The sequence below is a fragment of the Chrysochloris asiatica genome, unplaced genomic scaffold (genome assembly GCF_000296735.1).
Source record: "Chrysochloris asiatica unplaced genomic scaffold, ChrAsi1.0 scaffold00205, whole genome shotgun sequence".
NCBI classification, from domain to species: Eukaryota; Metazoa; Chordata; class Mammalia; order Afrosoricida; family Chrysochloridae; genus Chrysochloris; species Chrysochloris asiatica.
Window position 1 is genome coordinate 3,350,321 of NW_006408723.1, and position 12,615 is coordinate 3,362,935.

Sequence of the window (12,615 nt, forward strand, 5' to 3'; positions counted from 1 at the left end):
ATGTGTATATGTATATATACATGTATATAAGGAGCTCTGGTAGCGTAGTGGTTATGAATCGGGCTGCAAACTGCAAGGTCAGCAGTTCAAAACTACCAGCTGCTCCCTGGGAGAAAGATGAGGCTTTCTGCTCCCGTAAAGATTTGCAGCCTCAGAAACCCTGTACATGGGTCAGAACCGACTCAATGACACTTAACAACAACAATATATGTATATATGTATATATACACACATATATATATACACACAACACACATATGTAAAGAAAATTCCAGCAACACTAATGCTAAAAGTGACATTAAAATATTTTTAGCATCCACAAAGTATGATATTTCCATGAATTTGCTATTTCCATGACTTCTGCAAATCAATTTTCCTTAAGAAGTAAAATAAAGTTTGAATAGTACAGTCTGTGGTACTGTGACATCAGCAACTGCTAGTTCTTGTCAATCAATGAGTCCCAATTCTTTCAATGTCTTGGAGAGATTTAGTCTTGTTCATTCTTCAATAGAAGTTACTGACTGTAAGTACAATGTTCTATTTTTTTCCCCCTTTAATGTGGCTGTGATGGCTGGAGATCTCATTTGCAAAGAAGCACAGTAGTTAGATAATCCAAACCTCCTGCAGTTTAGCTGATAGTGAAAACTATTTTTTAGTTTTTCAGGAAGCTGGCTACAAGCTAGGCAGTTTTCCTTTCTCTCTGCTTCACATGTATATGTATATAGCCCATCTACATCAGCGAATTCCAAGTAATTATTAAAGGGAATGTATGCACTTGGTGCTATATTGGCACATACAGCTGTAATAATTGCATTTGTGCAAGTTACTGCAGGAATGATTCATTTTACAACCCCTTGAGTGAGTCTGTATGTGATGCCTCTAATATCATATTGTGATGCTCTCTCCAGGAATTTTTGGGAAATCCACTGAATATGATCAGGATCATCTCCCTCCATCTAATGGAATTCCTTCTCTAGAAGGCTGCTCCTTAGGCCACTGTAAAACTCTTACATATTCAATACAATGTTCTGGTAGCCTGGGCATAGACACAGTGGTACACATGGGAAAAATAACCCAAGGTAGATAAAGTTCCAGTGTGCATCCAATACAAGCAGTCATTCCGGGCAGAATTACTCTGGCATTCCCTTTAAAACCTTCAGTTTCTCCATCTATCAAAGCGACAGAGGAGCTTGGACCTAACACACCATCTTTATAACTTAGAAGATATATCAGCATTATATTTATCCATCTTCTGTCAACAATAAGAGTTCAGTCCACATGCAATAATATGAAATTGTTGATAGAAAGTATTGTTAAAAACCTGAATTTTGTTGAAATGTGGAACTACATTGCAATTAGGAATTCTGTCATTTAGAAATTCTGCAGCAGCTTTAGCCTTAGGTCTTCCAACATCATTAGGTCTAAACAAAAACTGCCTGTTTCGATTGGAAACATCTATAATGTCCATGTCTATGACAGGCATCTGCCTAAAACCAGACAATGCCAGATTTTTCAGGAGCTCACATTCCTAAACTGCCAGGTCCAATGACTAGAACGTTCCATGATCTAACAAAAACTGAAGAGATTCAGTACTGGGTTTGAAATCCGGGTGTGTGAAGGGTCCAGATCACTCGAGAAACTTCTTTACAGGGTTCCAGTGACCTTTCCAGTCTCCAGTGTCCCCACGCCCACCATCAACAACCATTTACTCCTAAAGATTTGTTGTTGTTAAGTGCTGTTGAGTTGGTTCCAACTCATAACAACCCTGTATAGGGTTCCTGAGGAGCAGCTGGTGAGTTTGAACTGCTGACTTTGTGTTTCATACCGACCTTGTGGCCACACCAGGACTCCATACATAAGCAGTTCAAACCCAGTAGTTCAAATCCTTGGAAATTTTATACAGGGTCAAATGAGTTGGAACTAACTTAATCCAACTTAACAACAACATATATGTGATACATATATATACACATACACACACATATATATATATTTTTTTCTCTTCTTCTTCTTCTTCTTCTTCTTCTTCTTCTTCTTCTTCTTCATCAGTTTGAAACTACCAGGTGTTCTTCAGGATAAAGATGAGACTTTCTGCTTCCATAAAGATTTACAGCCTTGGAAACCTTACACAAGGTCACTACGAGTCAGAATTTACTCCACAACATAACCACCATACACTAGCACATAACCATAACCACCACCCATCATATATATACATATATATGGGACTTCTGGTGTGGCACTGTAGGATCAGCACTGAACTGTGAACCATAAGGTCAGCAGTTTGAACTCACCAGTTACCCCTCAGAAACCCTATACAGGATCACTATGAGTAGGCACTAACTCAAGGGCACTTAACAACAACAATGTTGAGTCCTAGTACGGCTCTGTAGGAAAAGCACTAGACTGCTAACTGTAAGGTTCACACCCACCAGATGTTTCTTAGAAATCCTATGTGTCAGAACTGACTTGATGGCACTTAACAACAACATAACAATACATATGTATATATGAGCCCTGGTATGGTGCTGCAGGTTAAAAACTGGAATAGTGGCAGTTCAAACCCACAAGCTACTCTCATTAACTCTATACAGGGTTACTATGAGTCAGAACCAACTCAATATCACACAATAACAACTATATATATATATATATACACACACACACACACACAGACACATATAATGCACTGGACCACAAGGTCAACATTTCAAATTCACCAGCTGCTCCTCAGAAATGCTATGCAGGGCCACTATGAATCAGAACCAACCCCATATTGCTTAACAACAACAATAATAACAACATTATAAATTAAGATTGAATTTACCAAAAATTCATTTTGCAGGAATGCACAATCAGTGCTTATGGAGGCAGGAATGAAAAAAGTTAAACAAAGTAAACAAGAGACAGAGAGTAGCAGAATAGAAGAGAAAAAGATCTTTCGATATGCTGTATGCAAGAGAAATACCTTAAAAAATAAGACAAAAATAAATAAAACTCAAAGGATGGAAAAAATATATCAAGTTAATGACAACTAAAAACAAATAGGGTGGCAATATTAATCTTTGATAAAATAGATTTTAAGGGAAAAACTACATGAGACAAACAAAGACAGTATAACATGATTATAGCCTCAACAGAACAAGAGGACATTGCTATAAGAGATATCTATGCTCCCAATTAAAGAATCTGAAAATATATTAATCAAACTCTAATGCAAAAATTCAAACCTTGACTTGCGATAGTGAGGATTCTATGGGCAAAATACTAAATGATGCAGAAAGTATCAAAAGAAGATGGAAGGAATACACAGATTCACTGTACCAAAAAGAAATGGTTCAACCATTTTAAAAGATAGCGTATGATCAAGAGCCATTGAACCTGAAGGAAGAAGTCCAATGTACATTGAAGTCATTGGCAAAGAACAAGGCAACTGACTGGAAGAGATCTGTAACTGTGCCTATCCCAAAAAGAGGTGACCCAACGGAATCCAGAAATCATCAGACAATATCATTGATATCCCATGCAAGTAAAGTTTTACAAAAGATAATGCAAAAACAGCTGCAACCGTACACTGACAGAGAACTTCCAGAGGTTTAAGCTGGATTCAGAAGAGGACTTGGAATGATCTTCAGTAAAGAGCTAAAATGCATTAAATGGGGGAAGAGATAGTCTATTCAACAATGGTGCTAGCAAAACTGAAAATCCATTTATAGAAGAATGAAACAAGACCCATATATCTCACACCATATACAACAACAAACTCAATGTGCATTAAAGACCTAAATGTAAAACCCAGAACTATAAAGACCATAAAAGAATAAACAGGGGTATACTTAGCAGCTCTGATACATGGCATAAATACAATATCAAACATATCTGAAAGACAGAAGCAAAAGACAAGACAGATGACTGGGACCTCCTAAAAATTAGATACTTATGTGCATCAAAATCTTTCATGAAAAGAGTAAGATGAGAACTCGCAAACTGGGAACATATTTTGGCAATGACATATCAGACACGAGACTACCAAGTAACCCTAAACTGGGAAAATATTTTGTCAATGACATACCAACCAACATTTTGTGATGGTTACCATGGGTGGGAGTAAAGGGAGAATTACTGACTGGCTAGAATGTAAAAATATGTTTACTTAGGTGACTAAGAAAGCAAAAAAAATTTTTTTCTAATAAAAAAATTTCAATAAGTGGAAATATATTAGTTATTTGTGTTTTAATATGATTTTAATAGTCTCTGAAAATATTTATTTCAAGCTGCACATACTGTTGTTAAGTGCTATCATGTCAGTTCTAATTCACAACAACCCTGTATAGGGTTTCCAAAGAGTGACTGGTGGGTTTGAACCACTGGCCTTGTGGTTAGCAGTCTAATGCTTATTATACAGCAGCACACCAGGACTCCTAATAACTTATTAGAAGTCAAATATAGGAAGAAAATTAGGTTTTATAACATCAAATTATAAACATACAACAGATAAATGTTTGTGAAAAATAATTGGAGAATAAAAAATTTGTCAGAAACTATCATGCAAGTGAAACTCACATATATCTCTATTGATAATACTTTCTCATCCATTCTTTCTGTTAATAAAGCTGTGGCCTCCTGCCCTTAGCTGAAGGGTTTTCAAAAACACCACTTTGGAAAATGTCATAAAGTGACTTCACTGCTTAATAATTAGATGGGGTAGAATGGGACAGATGATTTGTAGGTCAATATTAATATAAAAGGAGTCCTGGTGTGGCACTTTAGGATAAGCACTAGACTGCTAACCACAAAGTTGGAGGTTCAAACCCACCAGCTGTCCCTTGGAAACCCTATATGAGGTCACTGTTAGTTGGAACTGACTTGACAGCGCTTTACAACAAATTATGTAAAACACCTAACAAAATCACCTCTTTTTCTTTTTCTTTCTTTCTTCTTTCTTTCTTTCTTTCTTTCTTTCTTTCTTTCTTTCTTTCTTTCTCTCTTTCTCTCTCTTTCTCTCTCTCTCTCTCTCTTTCTCTTAAATCACCTCTTTCTTAACTCCTGATCTCATCTTTTATTTTAGTGGAAATCATCAGCTCTTTCTTTCTCTCTTTCTTTCTTCTACCTTTCTCTCTCTTTTTAAGAGTCTTTCCAGGTAAGATATTTGTTTTCTCTCTGGCCATTCATTCGCTTAGTCGGCTATAAAATATTTCTGTAGTGCTAGGCATTGGACAAGACTCTGAATATAAAAGGCCTTTTTCTTTAAGAAACTTCCTGTCTGGTAGGGAAGGCAGAAAATTCCAGGGGAGGTTGTTAAATGTCATGATTACAGCTCTTTCAGGGGCTCAGAATAGGTATCCTATCCCACCCCAAGGGCAGTCAAGGTAGAGTTCCAGGTTGCATGGGGCTTGAGACCCCCCCCAAAAAAAAAAATCAAGCAATGTATTTCATTAGACAAATCTGCTGTGAAAGACTGTGTGTTCAGGAGCAAAGATGTCAGTTTGAGGACTAAGGTGACCCTGACTCAAGTGATGGTATTTTCAATTGCATCATATGCATGTGATAATTGGACAATGAATAAGGGAGATCAGAAAAGAATTTGAATTATGATGTTGGAGAAAAATATTGAAAGTACCATGGACTGCCAGAATGCTCTTTAGAAGCGTGAATGGCAAGACATCATCTCTCACACTTTAGACATGAAAAAGTGGAAGAACCTCAAGAAGATGGATTGACACAATGTGCACAACAATGGATTCAAGCATAGCAATGATTGTGAGGATGGCACAGTACCAGGCAGTGTTTCATTCTTTTGTACAATGGGACTTCTGGGGCCAAATGGAGGAGTAGGCACACTCATTGAGCAGATCATCTGCAACAAGGACATGGGAACCAGATATGGATGATGATTCTGGAATCCAGCATTTCTGAGGAAAGGATAACTGTTGTTGTTAAGAGCTGTCAAGTTGGTTCTGATCCATAGCAATCCTGTATAGGGTTTCCAAGGAGTGGCTGGTGAGGTTGCAACACTGACCTATTGAATCAAACCAACTTTGTAGTCCAGTGAATTAACCTACAGTGCCACACCAGAATAGAGAGGTTAATTAAGTGCTGATTGGGAGAGGTCAGCACTTAAGAGCTAAGCAGAAGTGGTAAAAGAGAACAAGTAGGTTACCATTGGTTGAGTGTGGCACAGACATCTTGAGCTTCTACAGGCTACTATAGATTGACAGAGCAGCCTGGAAGCACAGAAAAATTGCTGGATGCTGTTACTGAGGAGAATACAGTTCTCCCTTGTTCCCCATGGCCATGGATACAGCCAGCTCCACCCACTCCTTGGCTGCAAACTTAGTTCAAAGGGACCTACGAGCACCAAAGAGAAGATGCAGGAGTAGAATTCACCCTTTGGTCCTGGGATCCCTACACTTCACCATGAAGCTCCTAGATCCAATGTAAGATTGATGCCAAAACACATGATTTCCAAGGAAATTTGGGCCTATAGATGCTGACAAAGACACAAAGCCTTCTACTACAGTCAACACTCTAAATTTGGATATCTAGACTATTAAACTATAAGATAACGTTTCTGTTTGTTAAAGGTATCCATTTGTGATATTTTAGTTATAGCTGCACCTAAGGCATGGGAGTTCTAATGCTTCCACTTGGCCTTTCCTACCATAGTAACACTTACTCCACATGTCAGGGATCCAATGTGGAGGTTTTGCTAGTTGCTGAATATTTATGTTTCAATTATGCATTCTGGAACTGGAAAAATAACTATAGAATGGATTCCAAGACCCACTAGACCCACTGTAAGATTGGACCTGAGTACGAATCAACTAATAACTTGGCCTCCATATACCTCTACACTGACAAGTGGGCCACAGTGATATATTGGGTCTCTTGGAATTAGTGCTGATTCAGAACCAGTGTCCAGTAATTCCCCAAAAGTCTGAGTATTTCTTTTCTCCCGGTGAACAGTCGCTCCCATGAAAAAGTCCTAGATCAATTTCAGGGAGACTGGAAGAAAGATTAACATTATATATTTTGGCAATGTAGTGGGTTCCTTCCTCAAAAGGATTCACCTTCCCTTAATTCAAAGGGCTGTAGGTCTGTAAACTGGTTTAAGTCTGGAAAATGAGGGGTCATGACTCTCCATTTGGAAGATTCAATTTAGGCTGCTATCATTTGACCTAGCATTCTTTCGTTTTTACAGATCAAGTAAATATTTAGTAGATTTCCCATCTATTTCACTCCTAGGGACACCATGCCTAAGCAGTCAACACTATAAATCCACATGAGTCAGATAACTCAGATTGACTCTGTAATCCATTATGCTAACCACACCCACCTTATCTTTGGTGATTAAGTGCCACCACTTGGCCCTTCCACTACTATGCATTATGTATAGCACCAGAATATTGTCAGATATAATGCCAGAAGATGAGTCCCACAGATTAGAAGACACTCAAAATATGACTGGGGAAGTGATGCCTCCTCAAGTAGAGTGAACCATGACAGCACAAATGGAGCAAAGCTTTCAGGACCATCATTTGCTAATGGGGCACAACTCAAAATGAAGAGAAACAGCTGCAAACATCGACTAATAATTCAAACATGGAATATACAAAGTATAAATCTATGAAAATTGAGAGCTGTCACAAATGAAATGGAACACATAAAAGATTGATATCCTGCTGTGGCACTGTAGGATTAGCACTAGACTGCGAACCACAAGGTTGGTGGTTCAAACCTACCAGCTGCTCCATGGAAACCCTGTACAGAGTCATTATGATTCGGAATCAACTTGACAGCACATAATAAGTGAGCTGAAATGGATATTGGTATTGGCCATTTTGAATCTGACAATCATATGGTTTACTGTTCCAGGAACAAGAATTCAGGATAAATGGCACATAGCATTTATCATCAAAAATAACATTTTAAGATTTTTCTTGAAGTACAATGCTGTCTATGATAGATTAGTATCCATACTAAAAGGAAGATCAGTTAATACCACTATTATTCAAATTTACCCACAAACACTAAAGTCAGAAATGACAAAATTGAAGAATGTACCATGTAATTGGAGTCCTAGTGTGGTGCTGTGGGTTACTGTGTTGGACTAAGGTTGGTTTGAACCACAAGGTCAGTGGTTCAAGCTCACCAGCTGCTCCTCAGAAAGCCCATAAAAGGTCACTATGAGCCGGAACGAACTCAATGGCACTTAACAACAACAACAATTAGGTAATCACGATGTATTAATACTTATTGGTGATTGGAATTCAGTGGTTGGAAACAAAGATGTAGGATCCGTAGTTAGAAAGTATTGCTCATAAGCAAATTAAGGCTGAAATGGAACAAAAATTTTGAAAGTCCACACCAAAATATGACCTTGAACATATCGCACCTAAATTTAGAGACTATCTCAAGAACAGATTTGATGCATTAGACACTAATAACTAAATACCAGAAGACCTGTGGGATGACATCAAGAACATTATACAGGAAAAAAGTAAAAGTTCATTGTAAAGACAGGAAAGAAAGAAAAGACCTAAATTTTTAAAAAGCAGCTCGAGAAGACAAAGTCAAGTATTATAATGAGATGTGCAAAGATTTGGAGTTGGAAAACCAACAGAGAAGAACATATTCAGCATTTCTCAAGCTGAAAGAAAACGTTCAAGCCTCAACTTGAAACACTGAGGGAATCCATGGGCAAACTACTGAATGATGCAGAAAGCATAAAAGAAGATAAAACATATATACACACTCACTGTACCAAAAAGGAATGGTCAATGTTCAACCATTTCAAGAGATAGCATATAATCAAGAACTGATGGTACTGAAGAAAGAAGTCATTTGGGCATTGGTATAAAACAAGGCTACAGGAATTGATGGAATATAAATTGAAATATTTCAACAAACTGATGCAACATTGGAGGATCTTACTCATGTATGACAATTGACTGGAAGAGATCCAAATGTACAAAGAGGTAACCCGATGGAATGAGGAAATCATTGAACAGTTATCATTAATATTACATGGCAAAATTTTTCTGAAGATCATTCAAAACCGGCTGCAACCATACATCAACAGGAAACTGCCAGAAACGCAAATCCAATTTAGTAGAGGATGTGGAACTAAGGATATCATTGCTGATGTCAGATGGACCTTGGCTGAGAACAGAGAATATGAGGAAGATGTTTACTTGTGCTTTACTGACTATGCAAAGGCTTTTTACTGTGTGGATCATGACAAACTATGGATAAAATTGTGAAGAATGGATATTCCAGAACACTTGATTGTGCTCATAAGGAATCCATACATAAATCAAGAGATAGTGGATAAATCAGAGCTACTGGATACTGAATGTTTTAAAATCAAGAAAGGTATGTGACAGGGCTATCTATTTTACCATATTTATTCAATTTGTATATGGTGAGCAAATAATCTAAGGAGCTGGATTATATGAAGAAGGATTTGGCATTAAGATTGGAGACTCATTAACAACTCTTCACAAATTTATTCCTCACCATTGTGGTAAAAAGTGTGTCCTCTGGTACTCTCTGGATGGGCCCGTGTGTCCAACCAGATAAATCCAGTGTCACATGCCAATTTCCCTAAGCCTTTGGAAACATTCTTTTAAGATATATTTCTAAGGTATATGTGAGGCTGGTCTGGTATTTCAACTTGATTTAGTGTAGGATAAGCATTGGACCACCAGGTCAGTTTGAACCGAAAGGTTCATGGTTCAAACTCACCAGTCACTCCTTGGAAACCCTACACAGGGTTGCAATGTGTCAGAAATTACTTAAAGGCATTTAACAATAACAAGAAGTGCTTTATCCATGCTTCACCAAAGCAAGTTAATGATTAGATCCTTTTCTAACCTCTCAAGCTCAAACACTGAATGAAGAATCTGAGCTTAGTGGACCCCTATCAATAAACTCAAACTGATCCAATTTTAAGTTCCTTGCACCATTATCCCATACCCCAAAAAAAACCATTCCACACATATTAGTCAGGCTTTTGTTTGTATATATTTAAAATTTTAAGCAGTTCTTTTGAAGTAAAATGTATCTCTTCTTCCTGGATCACATGTTGTACCCCAACTGTTGGAGTTCACATGGTGAATATTTGGGTGAAATACTTGTCTGAAATATCACCTAGCATTGCATCTGGTACGGTGACTTGGGCATCACCTAAAGTTTATGCCTTACAGCACATTGATGACTATCTCCACCCTGATGATGCCCAAGGCACCGTATCAAGTATAAACCCAGGTAGTATTTCAGGCAAAGACTTTTCAGGAACAGCTGACATAACTTCATCAGATGGAGGAAGAAAGGTAATGGCTTTACTGAGAAGATAGTTTAGCAGATAAAGATTGAAATAAGAGAGCTAATTCTGTTGGAAGAGTGATTCAATTAAATTTAGGGGTTCAATGTCCCCAGCTCCTTGATTTTTGCCAATATGTCTTCATCTCAAGTTTCAGTACTCATTTCTCAGTCAGTGACCTCACTTCAACTTCAGACACCACACACGTTTGGAAATTCAATGGACGTAGCAATTCAGCCACTCTTAAAATAATTGACAAATGAGTCCTAGGTTTGGTTTTTGGAAATGTCAGCTCTGCTACGATAAATATAAGGCTTAATTTCAGGCACAAGTGGCAACTTTCAGGTCTTGTTTGCAGTACTTGAGCTGTTACTCTAAAGCTTTAAGCTCATTTTTTCAACACTTTGATTACCAAAAGTAGGACAATCAACTAACTTCTTTAGGCATTTGATTCTGACATAACTGTAGAAAGTATCAAATATCCAGTTGCCTAGAGTTTGTATCTTGCAAATATCTGATCAATATTCTGTGTATTTCTATTGCCACTTCATGCCATACCACCTCTAACACTAGTCAGACTTGAGAACCAATACAGAAAATTCATCCTTTCAAGTCTGTTCCTCTAAAACCAAATCTTAGATCTTAGGCTGGGTTGTCTATAGAAGCAAAATAATTGCATATATATAGTCCTCGTGTGGTACCTTAGGATAGCACTCAACCTCAAAGTCAGTTTGAACCTCAAGGTTGACGGTTCAAACTCATCAGCTGCTCCTCAGAAACCCCATATGGGGTCACTATAGGTAGGAAATGACTCGACAGCACTTAATAACAAGAATAAAATATGTATACATATATATTGCTGTTACATGCCATCAAGTCAGTTCTGACCTATAGCAACTTTTTGTTGAGTAAGGTTTCCGAGGAGTAGCTGGTGGGTTTGAACCACCAAGCTTGCGTTTAGCAGTCCAGTGCATATATTACAAAGTCACCACACTCATATGTGTGTATGTATATATTTACATATAAATTTCTTGTTAAGTGCCATAGAGGTGGTTCCAACTCATAGTCACCCTGTATGGGGTTTCCAAGGAGCAGCTGATGAGTTTAAACAACCACCTTCATGGTTCAAACTGACCTTGAAGTCCATTGCTTTATCCCACAGTGCCACACTAGTACTTACATATATCCAGTATTGTCTGTCAGTCTGTCATACTGTGGTGGGCTTGTGTGTTGCTGTGATTCTGGAAGCTATGTCACGAGGATTTGAAATAACAGCAAGGACACCCACAGTGGACAGGTTTCACTGAGCTTCTAGATGAAGACAGACTAGAAAGAAGGAGAGATAGGCTACTGCCGAACATTTAGTCACTGAAAACTTTATGAATAGCACTGGAACAATGTCAGCTGCAAAACAATGAATATTGAAACATGATAAAGAACACCACAATATTGTCAGATAGAGTGCTGAAAGATGAGGCCCTTAGGTGTGAAAGTACTCAAAATATGACTAGGGAAGAACTGCTTTCTCAAAGTGGAGTTGACCGTGATGAAGTGAATGGAAGAAAACCTTCAGGACCTTCATTTGTTAATGGGGTACAAGGGAAAATTAAGAGAAACAGATGTAAACATCCATTAATAATAGGAACATGGAATGTACAAAGTATGAATCTTGGAAAATCGGAAATTATAAAAAAAGGAAATGGAATGCATAAATATCAAAATCCTAAGCATTAGTGAGCTGAAATGGACTGGTAGTGGATATTTTGAATTTGACAATCACATGGTTTATTATGCCTGAAAGGACAAATTGAAGAGGAATGATGTTGTATTCATCCTCAGAAAGAACATATCAAGATCAGTCTTGAAGTACAACGCTGTCTGTGATAGAATAATATCCATGTATTTACCACGAATACAGGGAGTCCTGGTGTGGTGATGTGGGATAAAGCACTGGACCACAAGGTCGGCAGTTCAAACTCACCATTTGCTCCTTGGAAACCCCTTATGGCATGGCTATGAGTCAAAATTGACTCATGGCACTTAACAACAACAACAACCAGGAAGACCAGATAATACCACTATTATTCAAATTTACACAACAGCCATTAAAGTCAGTGATGATAAAATTGAAGAATTTTACCTACTTATTCACTACCAGCCATTCCGTGGGAGAAGGATGAGACTTTCTGCTCCCATAAAGATTTACAGCCTCCGAAACCCTGTGCAGGATCACTATGAGTCTGAACCAACTCCACAGTACTTAACAACAACAACATTCAGTTTGAAATTGA

At 37.9% G+C, this 12,615-nt stretch overlaps 1 pseudogene; it reads right to left on the bottom strand.

Annotated features, from left to right (window-relative positions):
• Positions 1 to 377: 377 nt before the first annotated feature.
• LOC102811057 lies at positions 378 to 1,705 on the bottom strand (annotated as a pseudogene).
• Between the last annotated feature and the right edge of the window lie 10,910 nt (positions 1,706 to 12,615).